Source organism: Theropithecus gelada, chromosome 20, assembly GCF_003255815.1.
Source record: "Theropithecus gelada isolate Dixy chromosome 20, Tgel_1.0, whole genome shotgun sequence".
Classification (NCBI taxonomy): domain Eukaryota; kingdom Metazoa; phylum Chordata; class Mammalia; order Primates; family Cercopithecidae; genus Theropithecus; species Theropithecus gelada.
In genome coordinates, this window is record NC_037688.1 from 22843125 (window position 1) to 22864894 (window position 21770).

The following is a 21770-nucleotide window of genomic DNA, read 5'->3' on the forward strand; positions in this document are numbered from 1 at the left end:
CAGGTAGTCCCAGCTCACTAATAGCAGCCGATGAGGATAGTGGCTTATAATTAGCAGGGGCTTATTTCATGCTGAACCCTATGCTAAGCACTCTACATGCTTTCTTTTATTAATTTGCACACAGCCCTGTGGGTTTTCACTTATATTATTCCCATCTTATAGGTGAAGAAATTGAAGCTCTAAGAGGCTAAATAGCTCACTCAAGGTCATATGACCACTGTGATGATCTTAGAGGTTTCATTTTAACAATTTGACTTTAAGGTGGACTGCATGATTAGTGTAGCCTCTTTAACTATCTTCATTTTTATTTCCTGCTTTACCCCAGAGCCTCTTGATTCTCCCTATGGCTTGATTCAAAGGCTTGGCTTTATTCTGCTCAAGACTCTAGAGGCAATGGATCTGGTACTGTACCTGCTTATATTAATAGGAAGGTGCCTGCCATGTTTCTCTTCCATAGAGACCGTGGTTTGCAATTAAAGAGGTTGACTTTGTGCAAACGCCAGAACCCAGGCATTGAAATGTCCTGATGGAGACAGCTTTGAAGTCACAAAAGAAATGCAGACCCCACTACCCCATTAGGATCATAAATCACTGCTCACCACAACCCATGTAAAGGGGCATGTTCTTCTCCCATTCTGCAGCCATCCTGACTGTAGGATATCATTTTGGAAGCTTCATATGTTCTCCTAAGACAGACCTATTGCCATTTCTAAAATGATTCAAAATGCAGACTGCCCCCCGCCCCAACAAAAGAGTTCTAGAGATATTATTAGCCAAGGTGGTATCATAGGTAATTAGAGTCCAGCTCCCAGTGGGAGATACACTTTAAAGACAAGAATATCATTCGCATACTGAGGTCCCAGTCTCTTTGCAAACATCTACCACTTGACTCTCTGCCTGAAATAACTCAGAAAAGAAGAAATTTTGAGATGAGAAGACAAAAGGCAGAAAGAAGATGGCAGGGCAGATGGAGATGTTTCATGCAAGAACTTTGGATGAAAAACGAAACACTGAAAGTAAATATATACTCTAGCCTAAGGTTTCTGTCATTGAGTAAGAGAGAGTGGAGACATTCAAGGGGGCAGATCACACCACATCACTGCAGCCTGCTCTGGGCAACATCACATGAGAGAGGAAACCCAATCGCGCAGGCAGAGGAAGAGCCACCTGAGAGATCTAAGAAGCTCACCTTGGATTTGAAGTTTTAGTTCAGCTTCCATCTTCTGATACCACTTACCAGCTGTGTGGCAGCAAGAAAATAATTCGATCTTTCAGCCTTTGTTTTTGCACTGAAAAATGGAGACAAAATTCCCACCACCCCTACTCTCTCATTGTAGAGGTAGAATGTTAGGCAGATGGCCCTCCAGCACATGTTGTACAATTCTAGCTGTGACCTGGACTCCATCAGTCACTGTGAACCTCTGTCTACACAGTCCTAAGTGTGGAAACACCTGGATATTTGGAACTGTGTAGATTTGCACCTTGCCATCCCCATCACCCTGACTCCTGTTTAGGGAGCCTTCCTATGTGACAGTCATTGGTTTAAGTGCATTAGAAGTAAAACATTCCTCCATTAACACAAAATCCTTCTGGCGTAGACATTGATTATTGGATGATTGTAATAACCACCCTCCTCTCTCCCCTAACAACCCTGCTAGAGTAGCCTCCATCAGAGACACCTGCTTCTGAACTGTTTACTCGGCCCTTGGGATCATCCACATCCCAGCAACAGGGACTCAGGCTGTTCCACTTCCCTGAGGAGACAAGAGTGCCAAGACCTGAGAGAAGAAACCCAAGAGGAGCCTGGGGCTGGGGAGGGATCTGGAAGTCACCAACCACTTGTGACAAACAAGCAAATAGAAACACAGAACAATCACTCGTCCAGCAGGAGGTAGATAAAAGATGAGAAGCCAGACATCCCCATTCCTGTGTCAGGCTGAATCCAAGCCCTCTGATGAGGGGAGAAAGCAAACGCACTCCAAAACTGGCAGGGATGTATTTCAAGAAGTGTTCATTCTCTCTTTCTTTTTTTTTTTTTAATAAAAAAAGAATTGTTCTTTTAATTTCTTTAACGCTAACAAAACTCCAAAGAAATGAGGAAAGAAGACATCCGCTGCTTGAGAGAGACTTCCATTTCCTAAGTCCCCCAGTTCCTTTTTACTCCGGGAAGATCTAATTTTATCTAGGCTTCCTGAATGCAGTCACACAGTGGGGACTGCGGAGATTGGGGCTCTGGCAGGGGGATCACAAGCAGAGCTTTTGTTTTGATCTCACTGCTTAGGTTAATGCATCGTGACTCCTCCATGGGCTGTTTCCCGGGACGTTGCTATCCCACTGTCTGCTAGGGAAGAAAATGTCTTGTGAAAATAAATCACATGCAGCAGTATTTACAAATCCTGAGTCGGATTTCCATCCTGTCCAACGGGATGAGAATTTGACCCATTATTTACACCAGTAAGCTGAGAATGACATCAAAAGCTCTCTCATTATCTCCGCAGGGGAGATAATGAGTTAAGTGCCTTTAATCTAAACATGTGACTTACAATAGAAATGTGTATCTACTCCTTCCACAAAGGAGAAAAGAAACAGCACTTACTTCTATATGTAACAGACAGGACATCTAATTCTAAGCCTTGCTTCTAAATATCCGTGGATCCCATATCTCTATCGTTTCACTCGGAAATTCCTCTTGTCTTGGGGAAATAGGATGCGTATCAAAGTCTAGGTAGAGAAAGAGCCCAAAATAGAGATGAAGGCACAGAGAAAACACCTTGGACACTTGGGAAACAAATACAGCATTCTTTATGCAGCCTGCAAAAACAGACTTGGTCTCCTTTCCCTCCATTCCCTTCTTTCCCACCGCACACCTGCCTCTGATCCTATCTCACAGGGATGGTCTAAGAACAGGCGAGAGAAAAGAAGTGAGGACATTCCACAAACTTTAAAATACTCGCAGAGACACATCACTTTATCATTGTTGCCACTCATGTTCTTACAACATCTTAGGATCTGTCTTTTTTGGGCACCAGAAGAATGGGGTGGGAAGCATCTGGATGTGAAAGAGATGAAGTCCAGCCCGATTATTTCCCACCTCTGTGGCTTCTTAGGCAAAGCATGAACTGATTTGACTCTCGGTTTTCTCATCCATAGAATCGGCAAGCGCCCTCTTCCTTGCCATATGAAGCAAGTTCTCAGTTAATGTCACTCTGCCTCATCAATGTGTGTATTCTAATGAATTATAGTTTTCTCGCCTGTAATAAAATTCACTGTAATTTAGCAGTGTTGAGTTTGTAGAGTGCTTGAAAATAATGACTTACTGATATATAATTCATATATCATAAAGACCATGCTTTTTATTGACGTATAATATGTTACATATTTATTGGCCACATATGATGTTTTGTTGCATGCATAGAAAGTGTAATAAGCCTTTTAAAGTGTACAGTGTTTGTTGGTATGTTGTAAAGTTGTGCATGTATCACCAACATCTAATTTCAGAACATTTTCATTACTCCCCAAAAGCAACCTCATAGCCATCAGCAGCTACTATTTTTAGAACATATTTTATTAATCAACATCCTGCTATTCTTCAAGGTCTAAGAACTCTTCTCTAAAGTCCACAATGAGTTTTCTCTCTAACTTACAGTCAGAACCAAAGTGCTGGGCAATTGTCTAACCCATTGCAGTTCCTGGATTGACACCTGACATCTTCCTGGCCTTCCCAAACAGATGGTATGTTCTTGGAAAGCAACAACCATGTTTTCCGTATTTTCTTTCTCCTCCAGCATCTCAGCTCATGGCTGAACATACAAGTAGGAACACACATGGGTACCAACGGACTGGCCAATCGCCACCTCTTCCAAAGACCAGCATGTTTGTCTTCTGTCTGCTACTCTGAATTCTGATGTCTCCACAAGCTGTGAAGAATAATCATGGAACATGATCATTCTCTCCATAGTATGTGCTGTTAATTTTTCATCTTAATGAACTGTCCAGTCGAGTTTAGCAACGGGAATGGTGATAAAAACACAATAAAAAATGTCTTATGCCTTGATACTGTCAGAAACCTTTTCCCTACAACATCCACACGTAATTGAAATAAAATATCTCAATGGCTACAAACACCATTTGTCAAGAATAAAGTGGAGTAAGTGCTATTTCAAAAATTCATACTAACAGGCTTCATAAACATAGATTATTGGAATGTTCTTCTGATTGATATCTACTCAAGCATTTTAAGCACATGGCTTTTATTCTCTGCATTTGCTTGAGTGAAACCACTTTGGGTACTGAGCTACATGTCAGCCGCAATTTTCCAGAGTATTACAGATGCACGGCCTTTCCTGCTGGGAGATGGGTCAGGCAAGCCGGAGCAGCCCCAAAAGGTCCATGTTAATGCATAGACAGGAAAACCATTATGCAGCTGTTGGCTTCCCCAGAGTGCAGTGCTCCAGGCAATGACGCCCCTCGAATCTGAGTGATGGTCCAGGAGGAACTCAGAGAGAGAGATATCTGAAGATTCTGCTCATCCCAGCAGTGTGGAGGAGCCCAAGCTCCAGGCTTCTGTCCCAAACATACCAACCATTGCATTTCTGTCAACTCATTAGGGAAATGCTTAATAATTGGTTATTGGTGTAGTCATATTGGTTTAGTCATTAATTCAAGAAATGTTTACAGTGTGCTACTAGTATGGATGGCATTGCCCTTGGCATCCAGGACATAGGGGTGGATATGGCTGAGCAACTCTCAAACTTCACGGGGCTTAGAATCTCATGGGGAAAACAGAAAATATAAAAATCAGCCATGAAATGAAATCGACATGATATTTGCTGATTGTGATTACTACTGTGAAGAATTAGACAGAATGAGGAAGTGTCCAATGACTGCAAGGTGGGTGGAGGATATAGCTTCAGAGGTTGTGAAGTCAGGAAAGGCCTCTCAAAAGGGGGCATTTAAGCTGAATCCTAAAAGATGAGAAAGAGCCAGGTGTGTGAGGAGACTTCCAAGACCTGGGGTTAGAAAGGGCTGGGTCTGCTCAAGGGGCAGCAATTCTCCAATGCAGCTGAGCAGATGGGCAAAGAGAGAGGTAGGGAGTGACTGTCTCAAGGAAAGCATTGGCAGCAAAATTTGGGTCTGGATTTTATTCCAGTTAAAACAGGATGTCAATAAATAGTTTAAAATAAGAACTGTAGAGAATTGCAAGAAAACCCCCACTTCACTCCTCCCTTGGACCTTATTCCAACCTGCTACAAATTAAATCTTGACCTGTCTCCCCTCTGTCTGATATTTTTCATTCAACTTCTGATCCTGACAGTGATTCCCACTGGCTTTCTCCTCTGCACCTGAATCCTCCCTCTCCAAATCTATTGTGGACAGACATTCCAGCCCCTATTCTCCTGTCTATCCCAAGTTCCTTGCAGCCCCAACTTCACTCTGGGTCCTCCTCTAATAGAGTGGGAAAGCATTTCAGACACTGCTACTGATTTCCTGGAAGCAATGTTTACTCTGCAAAGCAATCAGCAGGGCTCAGGTGATGGGAGGCTTCTCTTGCTACTCCAGGTAAATGCTGAGGTGACCAGAATGCTCTGAAAGATGCATAATTTTACTGCAGAAACAGGATTAATATCTGCCTTCAGAGTAGAAGTAATTTAAGTTCCCTGCAACCAGAGGTCCTTTTCTGTCTTGTTCACCATAGTATCTTGGTACCTAGCACAGTGTTTAGCATCCCATGAATAAGCATTCAGTGAAAACAATGGAGGAACAAATGAATCTTGTGTATTCATGCACAGACACAGGAAGGCTTGTTGCAAAATAAAGTTTGTCATACGTTGGATCATCTGGGATACTGATTCTGAGATGGAGTTAAGCGTGGGGATGTTTACTGGGGGGTACCCTTTGGAATAACACTTGGAGAAGAAAAGGGAGGGGAAGCAGAAGCAGACATAAAGAGCAGATGTGTGATGCAGCCCAGCAACAGCCTCAGACCACCCTGCATGGTCATCTGGGCTAAGGATCGTCCTTCAAAATAATCCCAAGAAAGCTGAGATGGCCAGCCTTTTACTGATCAGCCCTCCAATGTGAGTTGCCCTAGGAAAGAGCATGACTTTGGCTGAGGTGAAAGCTGCAAGTGAGGTCATCTGCCAAGAGCATTCCCAGTAGCTGAGACCACCAGACCTTCAGTGAACTGGGGAACTGGGTGGTGCATTGCAGTGTTCAGTGCAGAAGCAATTCTACCCATGTTGGGATTTCCTGTTTCTTACAGTTCTTGATGCTTCCAAAATAGTAAAGGGAATGAAGCGATCTCTGCCTTAATTTAGGTTTCTTGTCCTGTGGTTTGATAGAACATTGGCATTGGTCTTGGAGGCAGGGGAGGAGTAGAATCCTGGCTCTGCCACATATTACGTGTGACTCAGGGCAGGGGACAACTCTGTTTTCTAGACTCTGCTTAATCTCTTTGGGCCTCATTTTATTCTTCTGTGGAATGGGGTAGCTAATGTTCATCTCAAGAAATCAAAGTGGATAATGCACAAGGAAGCTCTGTGCAGTTTAAAGGGCTGTGCAGAAAAAGGGAGGGGAGGATCTTGTCCCTTTTGAAAATGGATGAGGAGCATTAGCCTAAGAGGGAGTGTCTGCCAAAGCTCTCAGCAGTGGAAGGCAGGTGGATGGAGACCATGCTTTCATTCCTGTGAAAGCCTGTTCACCACGCATGAGTATGCACTCCACACACTGCAATAGATGGCACGGTATTACACAGTCAAACTCTATTCTCAAGGATTTAACAAACTTGAAGACAACTAATTGGCAATGTGGTAACCCAGGAACATCAGTGTGGCTGCTCCATTAGGAACAGTAGGCACAGTGCCCATAACACTTTTAGAGGATGCACAGCAATGTTTTAATTTCTTTTAAAATCAGAAGAAAACAATGACCTTTTAGGGTAGAATGCTATGTTCCTCTTTAAACCAAAATGGTCAGAAACTGTAATTTTTAATTTTTTTAATGGAAAAGGGAGCTCATGAAGATACATGTACCCAGGACCCGTGGAAGTGATAGACACTGAGGAATCAAGGCACTCTCTACACAGAAGTAAAAAGTGACAAACTATCTCACAGGGTCTAGGAGCCCCTGCTGGAGGAGAAGATGCTTCTCTGCACACTCGGACAAATGGGGGCAGAGAAGAAAAATGTGAGCAAGGGAGTCGAGGTGTCAAACATCACAATGCGTTCAGGGCTACCAGCAGCACAATATGGACAGAGTTAAATGGGAGGGAGGGGAAGGGGGGCTTCTGGGAGTGGGGCCTGGATCAAGTCAGTCTTAGAATCCAGGCAAAGGACTTAGCAATTTATTCTGAGAGGGACTGCAAGCTTCTGAAGCTTGGGTTTTATACTGAAGCAACTTGATACAATTTGGATTTAGAGAAATAATGCTGCGGCTCAGTGGAGAAGGATTGGGGAAGAGAGAATAGAGCCGGACATGCTCCCATGAGTCTGAGCTCCAGCCACCCTGGTGGGGCCTTGTGTGGGCACCGGTTCCATCCCACACTGTGTCGGGGCTGGCACGGCAGGGACGTGGGCTCCGGCAGAAACCAGTGGCTAGCTGAAACTACACAAAGGCCTTTCCTTTCCCTGCCCAAAGAATGATGTAAATGGTTCGGGGCAATGAATCACCGTCCTCCTAGGTCCATCTTTCAAGTGGAAATTCTGAAAAGTGGTTGGGAGTGTTAAGAGGTCCAAAATAGTATGTTATAGACAGAAATGTGATACTTCAGGAAACTTGCTAGACATTCATTTACAGAGGTATCTTCTCACAAGTCCTTGCAAGAATGTGACCAAGTTTTTAAAAATTTGTTTCCCTCAAAAGTGTGTGTGTATATATATATACATATATGAACTGTTGCTATGGCAGCCTAACAGCTTTTGGAATGGTGCTTAAATTGTAAAAGAACCCCTAGAAAAGATAAACTTACTAGCCCCGCCACAAATTTTCTAAAGCTTCCAAATGGTAGCATCTGCCAGGTGTCTGGCTACAGTCTTCTAGATCCTCAGCAGACACATGTAATTGGTGGCAGATTTTAGTATGGCTCGTTCCCTTTACTTCCCTGATTTCTTTAATTGCCTTGAGCTCTGAGTCCCCCACTGCACACAGGATAATTTGGGTTAGTAGCCAGGAAAGGAAATGGTAATTCTGTGGCTCAAGAATCACGTAGGGCCAGAGAGTACAGGCGGGGTCAGTAAATGGGTGTTTAATGTATGAATTAATTAACGAATGGCCAAGAAGTAAGTCCTTGGAGATTCCACACCACCACTCTCAGGTTCAATTGCTTTCTTTGACTGAGACTATTTGTCTGTCACCCAGTAGATCCTAGGGACCCAGTCTGCAAGCAACATGCACACGTCTTGGCCTGGAGCATAAAAGAGTAACAAGGAGGCTTTCAGGAATTATTTGACGAGTTAGTGAATGAATGAATGAATGAATACCAGAAAACAATCCTCTTAAGCCTAGGGCACATGACTACAAAATCGTAAGACACTGCCTTACTAAGTTACTTCCTGCTTGTCATGCTGTTCAAAGTCCCTCTCACTTTGAGTACAGACTATCCCTTGCCATGTAACGCAGGGAGGAAATGCACAGGTAACCTGAGCAATGCTCAGGTGCTTTGATCTTTCAAAGGAGAGAATCCTACACCAGCCTTTGAGATGCCGTGTTGACTCTGACAAGCTGAACAGAAGAGATAATGCTGTCTATATGGTTGGTTGTCGGAAGTGAAGTGATTAGATTTCAACTGGATTGTCTGTGACCATCCTGGACCACAGGGTCCGGAAGGCAAGTGCAGAGAGCACACTCGCCTACCCAAGAAGCACTTGCTGAGCACTTGAGGAGGCAGAGAAAATCCTTTCCCAAAGATCAAGTGGCCCAAAGAGGGGCACCTCCAGCCATCTCCATCCTAGGGATGGATCCCCATCCTGGGGGTGGATTTGCTGCTTGTGGGCATCTCAGGGAAACTGACAATGAGAGGAACACATTATCGATTTTGAGAACATCTTACGTTATCTCACTAAATCAGTGCTGGGGAGAGGAACTGCATTCCGGTCTCCAGGTAACTGACATCCAAGCCGTACCTTGATTAGGGATTAAATTCATAAAATCATTGCATAGAACATGGCAAAATGATTTTTTAAAATTCAGTGTCTCCAGATGAAGTGTTCATAAGAATTTACTGTGTTATTTGGGCAACTTTTCTGTAGATTTGGATAGTTTTAAAACTTAAAATTAAAAGGTTTTAAATCAAATGAGTGCAAGTAAAACAAAGGAAAAAGCTTAATAAATTTTTCCTTTGAAAATCAAGGCGGCTGGGCGCAGTGACTCAGGCTTGTAATTCCAGCACTTTGGGAGGCGAGGCTGGCAGATCACTTGAGGCCAGCAGCTCAAGACCAGCCTGGCCAATGTAGCAAAACCCCATCTCTACTAACAATACAGAAAATTAACCAGCTGTGGTGGCACACGCCTATAGTCCCAGTTACTCTGGAGGCTGAGGCATGAAAATCACTTGCACCTCAGAGACAGAAGTTACAGTGAGCCAAGATTGCACCACTGCACTCCAACCTGGGTGACAAAGTGAGACTCTGTCTCAAAAAAATAAATAAAATAAAATAAATAAATCAAAGTATAAAACAGTGTTTACAGCTGCGTGTGATCTGTGTATACAAATGTGGGAGGAAGTAGCTATATGGATGTGTGTGTTTGTAACTGCCCAGAAACTGTCTGGAAGTCACACAGAAAACTGACAATAGTGGCTTCCAGGGAATGAAATTGAAGGCCTAGAGTATAGGAATTGAAGACTTAATTCTCTGTAGACTCTTTTTCACCTTTTATTTGTTTGTTTATTTATTTATTTATTTAGAGATGGAGTCTTGCTCTGTCACCAGGCTGGAGTGCAGTGGTGCTATCTCAGCTCACTGCAACTTGCGCCTCCTGGGTTCAAGAGATTCTTCTGCCCCAGCCTCCCAAGTAGCTGGGACTACAGGTGTGCACCACCATGCTCAGCTAATTTTTATATTTTTAGTAGAGACGGGATTTCACCATGTTGGCCAGGATTGTCTTGATCTCTTGACCTTGTGATCCGCCCGTCTTGGCCTCCCTAAGTGATGGGATTACAGGCGTGAGCCACCAGGCCCGGCCTCACCTTATAAATTTTAACCATCTTTATCTATTTTAACCATCTTAACTATTTAAATGTATCTATCTAAGGATACATAAAAACGAAAACAAATATGTCATGAGACATCCCACCCTGTAATGACAAATACTGACATAACAACTGCTGTACTGTTCCCTTTGCCTGGAAAATCCTTCCTGGTCTTCTCCAGATAAATCCCTACTCGCGATCAAGTCTAAACCCAGAGGTCACCTCCTCACTGAAGCTCTGCCTGATTTCCTCCAGCGAAGTCAGCCCCTCTGTGTTCTCACAGATCCAGGGAGCTGTCTAAAAGGAACTCTGTACCATGATTATTTGTTTGCCAGCCTGGCTCCATCACAAGAAGAGGGGTTCTTTGGAAGCAATGGTACAGTTTCATTGTTGTATTGATACACATGATTTATTATTGTATCATCAGCACCTAGTCCAAGGCCTAACATAGGGATGGTTCTCAAGATGACTGATGAGTGAACACATCCAGAGTCTTTTCTCCTCTTGCCATTTTTACCCCTCACTCACTGGATACATTCAGTCGCATCCTGTTGCATTAGCCAGAACCAGCTAAGTCTCCTTTAAAACTCAAGTGGAGACTAGAATGTGAAGAAAGGGGAATGCGTATACACTGTTAGTATGAATGCAGATTAATACAACCTCCATGAAAACAGTGTGGATATTTCACAAAGAATTGAAAATAGAGCTACCTTTCAGCCCAGCAATCCCACTACTGGGTATCTACTTAAGGGAAAAGAAATCATTATATCAAAAAAGAACCTGCACTCATGCGTCTATTACAACACTATTCACAATAGCAAAGTCATGGAATCAACCTCAGTGCCCATCAAAAAATGACAGGATGAAGAAAATGTGGTGTACGTATGTGTGTATATATATGTGTGTATGTGTGTGTATATATACATATATGTGTGCATAAAATGTGGTATGTATGTGTGTATACATACATATATGTGTGCATAAAATGTGGTATATATGTATGTTTATGTATGTGCATATATACACGCATGTGTATATATACATATATGTGCATATATACACACATATATGTACATGTGCGTGCATATACATATACGCACATATGTATGTATATACATATATACACATAAAGAATGCATGTGTTACGTGTGTGATATATTCCACATATATGTGTGTATAGAGAGAATGTATGCATGTGTATATATACACACATATATACATATATACACATACACATGTGTGCATATATGTATACATGTGTGTATGTCTATATATGTATATATAGACATATATGTATTTGTGTATATATGTGTATCTGTACACACATACATCCTCTCTATACACACATATATATGTAGAATATACATACACACACACATATATACACACACACTATGTTCTTTTTTATGGCTGTATAGTATATTATGAAATACTACACAGCCAGGCTGAGGCAGGAGAATGGCGTGAACCCAGGAGGCAGAGCTTGCAGTGAGCTGAGATCCGGCCACTGCACTCCAGCCTGGGCTACAGAGCGAGACTCCGTCTCAAAAAAATAAATAAATAAATAAAATAAAATAAAAATGAAATACTACACAGCCACAAAGAATACTACATGGTCATAAAAAAAAGAATGAAACCATGTCTTTTGCAGCAACATAGATGAAGCTGGAGGCTATTATCCTAAGTGAAAAAACTCATAAACACAAAATCCAATACTACATATCCTTAGTTATGAGTGGGAACTAAATAGGGGGTACACATAGATATAAAGATGGCAATAATAGACACTGGGGACTCCAAAAAGGGAGGAGGAGGGCTGAAAAATTACTTATTGGGTATAATGTTCATTAATTTGGTGATGGGTGTACTAGAAGCCCAAACCTCACCATTATGCAAAATGCCCATACAACCAACATGTACATGTATCCCCGAATCTATTATTGAAAAAAAAAAAAAAACCTCAAGTAGAGATTTAGGACATTGCCATACCAAAATAACTGTAATAGTAATTGCCCTCCAACTCCCTCCCATCCCAGCTTGGTTAAGACTGTAAGTCAAGGTACAAAAGAATTGGAAGACACATTGATCAATAGGAGGCACTACACTGCTGTGCTTAGAGTGGAGACCCTGTCTCTACCCCTTGCTTATCAGGGGTCCTCAGCAAGTTTTTTAACCTCTCTAAACCTCAGTATCCTCATCTATGAAAGAATCATGACCCCTGCACATAGCAGCCAAAGTCTTGGTGACGTCAAACAAGATAATAAATGTAAAGCACATAGCACAGTGTCTGGTACAAGGGCATGCTCAGAAAATTCAAAGTCATTGACCCCTTTGCCCATCACTAGCTAAATAAAGCAAGATCAAAGAACCACAACTTTAGTTGAGGTTTTTCCTTTAGTAATGATTTTGTGCAGGGACTGGATGTTCAGGTGGTCTACCACATAAGGGCTTCATGTAATCATTAGTTGATTGTGGTGATGACAGCCACATTGTACGCACTGAAGAGCTGCAATGTGTAGGCAACAAGTGTCCTAAGTGTCTGTTTATGATTCTGATGACACCAGATAGAGACAGATACTTGGCCTCCTTCTCCACAGTGGCCTACATCCCAAAATAGGAAATATGCATTCACAGACAGAACCAGCAGCACAGGGGGCTAGGAAGCAGACTGCTAACACTTCAAGCTGTCAGGGACAATGCAGAGCCCGGTGCGTTCTGCAGCACGGGTGAGTTGCCCCTGAAGCAGCTTTCCGGGATTCATTCCTATGCAAATGAAAGATAATTGGGTGACCTGAGACCAGCAATTCCTGCTGGTTATTACTCAGCAGGATGCCAATGTGTGTACACTTCTCTTGAGCAAAGGGCAAATCTCTTCCACTTCTCCAGGATGTTAATTTCTAGGCCCCTGTGCTCTACTGAAAACCCAGCAAGGTCACAGGGCTTAGAAGCCTTATCCTGTAGCTGATCGGATAATTCCTCCTGTGCTCCGAGAAGGTTCTTAAGTAAGACACGTGTGCTAGAAATGGAAGCTCAAGCTCCAGTGGATTTCACTGTAAGTTAACTAGAGTGTCGATCCTGTGAACCCATGCCACATTTGTTTGAAGTCTCTCTCCGTCTTTCCTTCCCACTTGGATTTTGACTGCCATATGTAGTTACCTGACTGTAAACTCCTTGAGGAAAGAGGAAGTGCCCTTTCATCTCCGCCTGTGTTTGTGGCATGTCATAGGTGCCTGTTCAAGAAAACCTGGCATCTTGACCTGATTGGGAATCAAGAATCTGAGTCTCAGCTAAAGTCATTGGTTAGTTTTGTTCTTCAAAATCCTTACAGTGCGATCAAGAACAAGTCCTTTCCTCCACCAGGCACAGAATTCTCTTCCATCAAGAAGAAGCTTATCCTGAAAAATCAAAGGGTTGTTCCAGTTGCATTCCTGCTGTTTTATGTTTTGCTTTGTTTTATGAAGGTTTCATGCCACCAACATTGGAGCAATTTACCTTCCTCTCTTTGGAATAAAAGCTTTGCAGAACTCTTCAAAACAGACTGTTCTTAATTTCCAGGTTAAAAAAAAAAACTAACAGATTTCCTAGACATGAAATTAAATTCAAGTACTTTCTATTTACCTTCTCACTCTGATTCATGCATACATCATTCTAATTGCCCCTATTATCTAGAAAAATAGAAAATGTCACTTGCACATCTTCTTGAGGAATGCAAAGGGCCGATGAAATGAAGAGGCCCATTTGGCTCAGCAGAAATGAGATGATCATCATTTACAGACATACCCACAGGAGGGATGCACGTCCTCTGCTGAGCCAGGCTTCGAAGCAAATGAGTGCAAAATAAGCAAATGCCAGAGAAGTCAGTTATACAATTTCCAAATCATTCTGGTGCGTTTGTAGGGAAGTGCCATTTTGCCTCTAGGATAAGTGTTCTCATTCATTGGTTTATTCCCTTAACAGATATTGACCAGATCATGAGAGAAAGAGGTGGGGACTCTTCACACTGAAATTTTTTCCCAAAACAGACCCACATTAACACAAGAGTGTAAAATACCTGAGAAATTATCAGAAATTTAGAGTTCCCTGTCACAGAGGACTACCATCTATTTAACAACAGCTTGTGTGGGCTGCAAGAAAAGCCCCTGGCCTTATGTGGAGATAATGGTTTTTGCCCAAAATATGGGAGATTCATTCAGGAGAAAGGCAGACAAGGAGAGTGGTAAAAGACACAAACTCTAGCTAAAGTTAGACTTCCCATAAATACAAATTCCAAGGATAAAAGTTACAGCACTATGGCCATAGACAAGTTATTTATCTTCCCTGATTTGCTTTGGCTCTGTGCCCCCACCCAAATCTCATCTCAATTTGTAATTTCCATGTGTCGCAGGAGGAACCTGTAATTCCGAAGTGTGGAGGGAGGGAGATGATTGGATCATGAGGCAGTTTCCTCCGTTCTGTTCTTGTGATACTGAGTGAGTTCTCACAAGATCTGACAGTTTTATAAGGAGCTCTCCTCCCTTCACACTTGCTTCTCTTCTCTCTTCTGCCACCTTGTGAAGAAGATGCTTACCTCTCCTTCCGCCATGATTCTAAGTTTCCTAAGGCCTCCCCAGCCATGCAGAACTGTAAGTCAATTAAACCACTTTCATTTATAAATCACCAGTCTTAGGGAAGTTCTTTATGGCAGTGTGAAAACAGACTAATACATTCTTCAAGATTGAGTTTTCTCATTTATAAAACATTTGACATTAATAATACCTACCACATAAGGCTTTTGGAAGGATTAAGGGGAGTCATACCTTTAACATCCTTAGGAACCTGACATATAGTAAGCATGCAAAACCTGTTAGCTGCTGTTATTATGACTTTTCTCTGAGTAGTCACCGTAGTCCACCTTCCTCACATTTAATTAAAAATATACCGAGGGCCCCTATTCATTTGCTTAATAAATACTTACTAAGTGCATACTTTGGCCCGGATACAGTACTTGCAACTGGGAGCACAGTGGTCCCAAATAAGTCCTGTCCTCAAAAATCTCCAGGTCTAGCTGGGAAGACAGACAACTAAATAGACAATTACAGTCCAATGTGGAAATCACTGTAAATGGCGTAATCCCTGGCTGCTAAAGTATTGTCTAGGTAATCTTAGCCTATTAGAAATAGCTCCTTAGCGATAGTGAAGTCCAAGCTAAGATATAAAATGTCTTAAGAGTGCTTATGAGGTGAGAGAGATTATGAGGTTTTGGGGAAATAATGGCTGTGCCCCATGAGGAGGTCCTAGAGTGGATGTATATAATACAGGCAAGGTAGAGAGGGAATAGCAGCTGAGAGATGAATCTGGACAGCAAAACAGTGGCCCTTCTCATTAAAGGATCCTAGAAACTTGTTAAGAAAAGCTTATTTCTATCATCGAAAGGGAATAAGTGGGAAAGTAACATAATGTGAGGATTTAAGAACATTGTTCAGGATATATATAGATCATGGATCACATTGGAGCTGATGAGGGAGAAATAACCCTGGAGGCAAAAAGACTTATTAGGTGACAATTTCAGTAACATTGGAGAAAAAGAGTTTGACTTGCATTTGAACAGTGGCAATAGGGATAGTGAGAAACAAAACTACTTCAGAGATAGACAAAGAATAGAATGAATAGGAATCAAGAGGAATTAACTGCTATTGGGGGTGAGGGGTTGAGAGGCTTAAAGTATTCTGCCCGTGTTTCTACTCTGGGTGAATTTTGATACTATTACAGGAATGCGGGGCCCAGGAAAAACCTGGATTTAACATACATGTTTTAAGGCACCACTGGACATCCACATGGAGATGAGTCATAGGCACTTGGATAAGGAGGTCTAGATTCCCCAAAAGTGGAAAGTCACGCTGGTAGAATTCATTCTTAAATTTCTATCTGGATATTTAGATGTCTCCTATGAATATTGCTCCAGTTATCACCGAGCAGATGGAGAAGGTAAATGGATTCACAGAATCCTAAAATGTAAGAACTGTTAGAAATCCTAGGTCCAGCCACCCTGGCAGCCCAGTAAATGGCTCATTAATCTCATAGCCCAGACAGTGAATGGCAGAGCTGGATCTGGGAGTAGAAACCAGGCCTCCTGGCTCATGATCGAGGGCCCTGTCATTTGAAGTCTAAAAGGTTCAGCCTCCTAGCAATCTCATTTCCTTGTGGGATATAAGCTACTTTGTTCCCATTTTAAGACTTATTTCCAAAAGAAAAGGAGAAAAAAGCAACATGGCAATCATCTCAGTTGGCCTGTTTAGCCGAGTCCTTGCTAAAGAATTATAATTCCTTTAGTTCCTTCTTTCTCCTCCAGATCTTACTACTACTAGCACATAATAGGTGTTCAATAAAGAGAATCCAATAACATTAACACTGAATAATCACATTCCTCACTACTGAAAAAGGTAGGCCTTTCTCTCCCTCTCAGATTCTACTTTCAGCTTTAGTGAAGTTCCAAATCAAGCCACATTTGAGAGACAGACATAATCTCCATCTTGACATACATAGTAACATGTGAATTGTTCAGTAATGTTAGTCCAGCTTACCTTCTTCACCCATTGGACACTTGCTGCCAATTTCTGTAACACACTCCACCCATCTGATTGGTCACTCAACAAAGGACAACAGGAAGGAATGTCACAGGGCCGCCGAGCCGAAAACACAGTGATTTCTGCAAAAAGTGAAAGGATCATTAATAACCTCCTGGTGGCATGAATTGACAAAGTGATACAATATTATACACAGTTGCATATGACAGACTTTTCTCTTAGAAGATGACAATCCAGGTGTGCAAAGAGAGAGATAAACCAATTACTAAAATTATGTGAAAAGTAGGAAAAACTTATCATGGATTTATAAATACCATTGGATAGTGTGATTAACCATATATGCATTTGGTACTATGATGACAATGATAAAGCAATTCTACATACAACTTCTTATAACATGCCGTGCAATTCACATACATTTGCTCTTGCATGAAGAACAAGCTGATGGGGGAAGGTATGAATACTTAGAGCCCATTTCTGATAGAACCTATGTTCCAAAGCCAAAGCAATGTCTTCCTTCCTAAAGTGAGAAGCACTGTTCTGGTGTTGACAGATCCTCATGAACAACAGGCTCAAAGACGAAGAGCAGCAATAGCGGTGGTGGTTATAGGAGATGCTATCCCCACTCCAGCAGACCAGAGCACTGGGCTGACAGGGTTGCAAGTCTTTTCAAGATTGCATTTCCCCCGCCCACAACACCACATTTTAGACTTTCTGTGTGGGGGCTATGTTCTGCTTGGATTCTGGTCTGATTCATCTTCATATCTCCCAAAATGTCTAACACATTTCCTAGCCCAGAGCATCTGTTCAATGCATATTTGTTGAGTGAATAAAGAAACGAATATGGAGTGTCTAAACAGCTGTCATCTTTAAAAACTGAGGCACTGAACCAAGGAAGGTGCCAGCTGGCATAGCTTCACTAACACAACAGCATAAAGGAGCTCTTGAATGTCCTTCATCTCTAGGCTTCTACCTTCTAGGATCAACTCAGCCTGAATTAGGGGCTTAAACAGCTTATTTCTTTGACTTGACTTAATTTCTTTCCAAATTTCTTTCCTTGTCTGATATTGCTTCCATCTAATAATCCTACACAAAGCCTTCTCCAAAAGAACAGACAAGCAAACAAAAGCCCTTTTTAGTGAAGGGTTGTGAATGGACCTTAGATCTACTAAATTTTTTTCATAGAGCCTGGTTTTGGTGACTGTAGCAAGATGAACAATAAAGCTGTCCTCTTGTGTGCTATTTATCCAAATGTCAGGACAGAGTAACACTGGAGTTATTCCCGGAGGCACAGGGAGTCATGGAGGAAATGCTACACGCAGCAGTTCACGCAATGCATAACAAATGAGGAAGGACCCTGCTTGTCAACCATGTTACATGCTGCAGCCAGTCTCCAAAATTGCCCCACAATAACCCAGACCCTCTGATAGGCATGCCCTTGTGCAGTCTCCTTCTATGGGACTATGAGCTGGCTCTGCATAACAATGAAACAGCAGAACTGACACTATGTGAACCAGGAGAGAGGGGCTTCCACCCTGATCGGTCCAAAAGGCAAAGCATTGAACCAAAGAAAATTACTATTGAGCCTTAAGATTCACTGGTATTTGCCTTTTTATATAAACTTGCTTGGAACCCATCACTACTTTCTTTTTTCCAATTTCTCCCTTTTAGAAAGGGAATGCCTATCCTACACCTGTCCCACCACTGTATTTTGGAAGCACGTAATTTATCTTATTTCATAGGTTCACAGCTGCAGACAAATGTTGCCCCAGTATGAACAGCACTTTGAATCTCATCCATACTGATTGTGTCTCAGGATGAATAGTATTCGGAGTCTCACTCATACTTATTTAGATGAGAATTTGGACTTTAGACCTCAGAATTTATGCTGAATCAAGTTAAGATGTTGGAGGTTGCTGGTATAGAATGAATGTATTTTGCATGCAAGAAGGACATGAATTCTACAGGATCAGCAGTAGAATGTTATGGGCTGAATGTTTTTGTTCGCCAAAATTCACATGTTAAAGCACTAACCCACAATGTGATAGTATTCAGAGGTGGGGCCTATGGGAGGTAATTAGGTTTAGATGACATCATGAGGGATTGTTCTTCTAAGAAAAGGAAAAGAAAGCAGAGCTCTCTCTTTGTTTCTGCCATGTGAAGACATGGTGAGAGGATGTTGTCTGCAAGCCATGAAGAAGATCCTCACCAGGAACTGAACCTACTGGTTTCCAGGACTTTGAAAAATTAAGATCTGTGGTTTAAACCACCCCATCTGTGATATTTTGTTATAGCAGCATAAGTGGACTAATACAGAAACCCTGTAGCTTATCTTGTGCTTTTTGAACGCTTGCTCTAGGAGAAGTTGACTGCCATGTCAAAAGTTCAAATACTTGATATTACTGTGCTATGAGAAAGCTCCAGACCACCAGGTAGAGAAGCTGTGTGGATGGAGAGAGAGGTGTCAGTCCATTTCCAGCTCTTTCAGCCTTCCAAGTGAGGTGCCAGACAGGGGGCTAAAGTTGTCATCTTGGATACCTAATCCATTCAAATCTTCCTGTAACTCCAGCCATCTGACTACATGGCAGGAAATAACAAGTAAGAATACCTAAATGAATTCAATCAACCCAGAGAACTGTAAGAGATAGTAGTAAGTTGTTGCTGTATGCCACTAAATATTAGGATGTCATGTTATTCAGCAATAGATAACTGGAATGTTATAAACAGGGATGGAAAAGATATTTGCCATGTATCTCACCAATGAATTACCCTTAACCACATATAACCATCCTGGGTATTATGAACGCCATCTCACCCTACAACACAAAAAGGTAAGACTCTTGCTGAAAGTGTTCAGCCAATAATACCCCGGGTATGGTTGGAATCCAGCAGTGCTGACTTCATAGCCCATGTACCTTCTGTTTTCCTTCTCTAGTCTTCTGTTAATAATGCAGCTGTTACTGTGGCCAGCATGTTTAGAAAGGTTGACTTCTCAAATCTATAAAACACTTATTGAACTCCCCACTGTGTCTTGCATTCTTTACCTCCCTTCAAAATGTTTCCTATAGAAATCCTTTCTCCAAAAGCCTGTACAGTCAATCAAAAAAGCTTTGGAAGAAAAGCAGAAATAGACGGTGAATTGTCTATGAATTCTAATCACTGCAAACATTAGAGAAAGAGGGACTGTGGATTCTGTGAAAAATTTTGGTATACAATTATGTTTCTTAGAAAAAAAAAATGAACATACAAAATCCAAGTTGTTCTTTATGCTTTTAGTGTAGTTGATGGAGCTAAGACGGCTTTGCAGGCTATAGCGGGTTGTCTGTTTCTGCATTCTCCGCACTGGCCTTCATGGCTGGAATGTTCATTTTCCTTCATCTTCCCCACAGCTCATGACTCTCCCAGACTTGGGATCATGTGTTCCCCTCTGAGCCAGGAAGCTACACTCCAGTCTTGCTGCACCCACTTCCTACCTACTCTCAGGACTTCTCTCTGCCATCTTCCCAGCTCTGCACACCATCATGGGCTGTCTTCAAGTACAGCGCCATTGTCATCTATCAGCCCTTCCATCACTGCGGTTGGCTGCCCACAGCACTAAGCCTCTTAGGGGCTCAGACAGTACATGCCATATACTATTTCAGAGAGACTAGAAATCAGGAAAAAGAACACCGTGAAGCCCAAGTGCATAAAGTAGAATGAAGGACATACTCGGTAAGCATATCAAAATCAAGGAAGATAGTCAGGGGCAGATGCAGCTGTGACTGTAGCAGCTCCCTTTTGCTGAGCTCTGATTGTGTGGAAGGCTCAGTACGTGAAGAGCCGTATCCTTCCTTTTGCCACTTTCCCTCTCTTAGGATCTCCGTTAAAATGGAAAGAGTTGCCAATGAAGGGAGCAGCATAGCCCAAGGAGATAAGAGTTTCTCCATTTTACAGATGAAGAAACTGAGGCTGAATGGCATATGCCCAAGTGCATAGAGCAAGGAAGTAGCATAACTGGGCTGGATCAATAAATCCACTCCTTTTTCTCCAGGTTTAAGAACCCACCGGGAGGCCCACTTCCCAGGGCAAAGCATGCCTATTCCCGTGGTGTGTGACTACAGATAATTTCTACTTTTTGGTAAAAACACAATGGAAAGGCCAGCTGCAGTGGCTCTTGCCTGTGATCCCAGCACTTTGGGAGGCTGAGGCAGGAGGATCACATGAGCTCAGGAGTTCAAGACTAGCCTGGGCAATATGGCGAAACATATATATACATATATACACACACATACACATATATACATATATATACACATATATACACACATACATACACACACACATATATATATCGTTTGAGCCTCGGGGGTTGAGGCTGCAGTGAGCCAAGATCACGCCATTGTACTACAGCCTGGGTGACAAAGTGAGACCCTGTCTCAAAAACAAAACAACACAAAACAAACAAACAAAAAAACACCACAATGGGAAATTTCAGATATTTTGGAACATAGTTGATTAAAGCAAACTATAATTAAATGTTTATATATTATTCTTGTATAAACAAGTGAAATATCAGGTTTTTAAAACTTTTCTTTGGCGAAGAAGTTGAACACCGGCCATCCACTTTTCTGGTGGTCTAGAAATACCAATTTGCTTTGTTGATGTTGCTCTGTGCAGGCAGGAGAAGGGGCCACACGTATGCAGCCATCCCTGGGAGTCTGCAGATGGGGGCTTCTTCCTTTTTTGGGCATCATATGTTTCTGACATTGTTGAAGGGATGATTAAACTCAATTAATAATCTCCATTGGGTGTTTTTCTTTCCTGTTATTGCAAAGTTCCAAAACCATATGGTAAATCATATTTCGTAAGATAGGATTGTAGATCACAATTTTTTTTGTAAAAATAATGAGAGAAGCAGGAAGCTATTGCATGTGAGAGAACAAGACTTAAAATCAAGTTTTTCCTCCTCCAAGCTAGTTTGAGTTTGGGCAAGCAAGAACTTTCTGAGCCTCAGTTTCCTCACTGTAAAATGGGGATAACAA

The 21770-nt window shown here is 42.0% G+C and overlaps 1 protein-coding gene across 3 annotated transcripts in view; it reads right to left on the reverse strand.

Annotated features, from left to right (window-relative positions):
- The window catches only part of CDH11 (cadherin 11), a 174940-nt gene that overhangs the window by 89832 nt on the left and 63338 nt on the right, over window positions 1-21770 (reverse strand). For all 3 annotated transcript variants that reach the window (XM_025370023.1, XM_025370020.1, XM_025370021.1), the window contains one exon: window positions 16747-16871. The gene's annotated coding sequence lies outside the window, so the exon portion shown is untranslated. The remainder of the gene's footprint in view (window positions 1-16746; window positions 16872-21770) is intronic.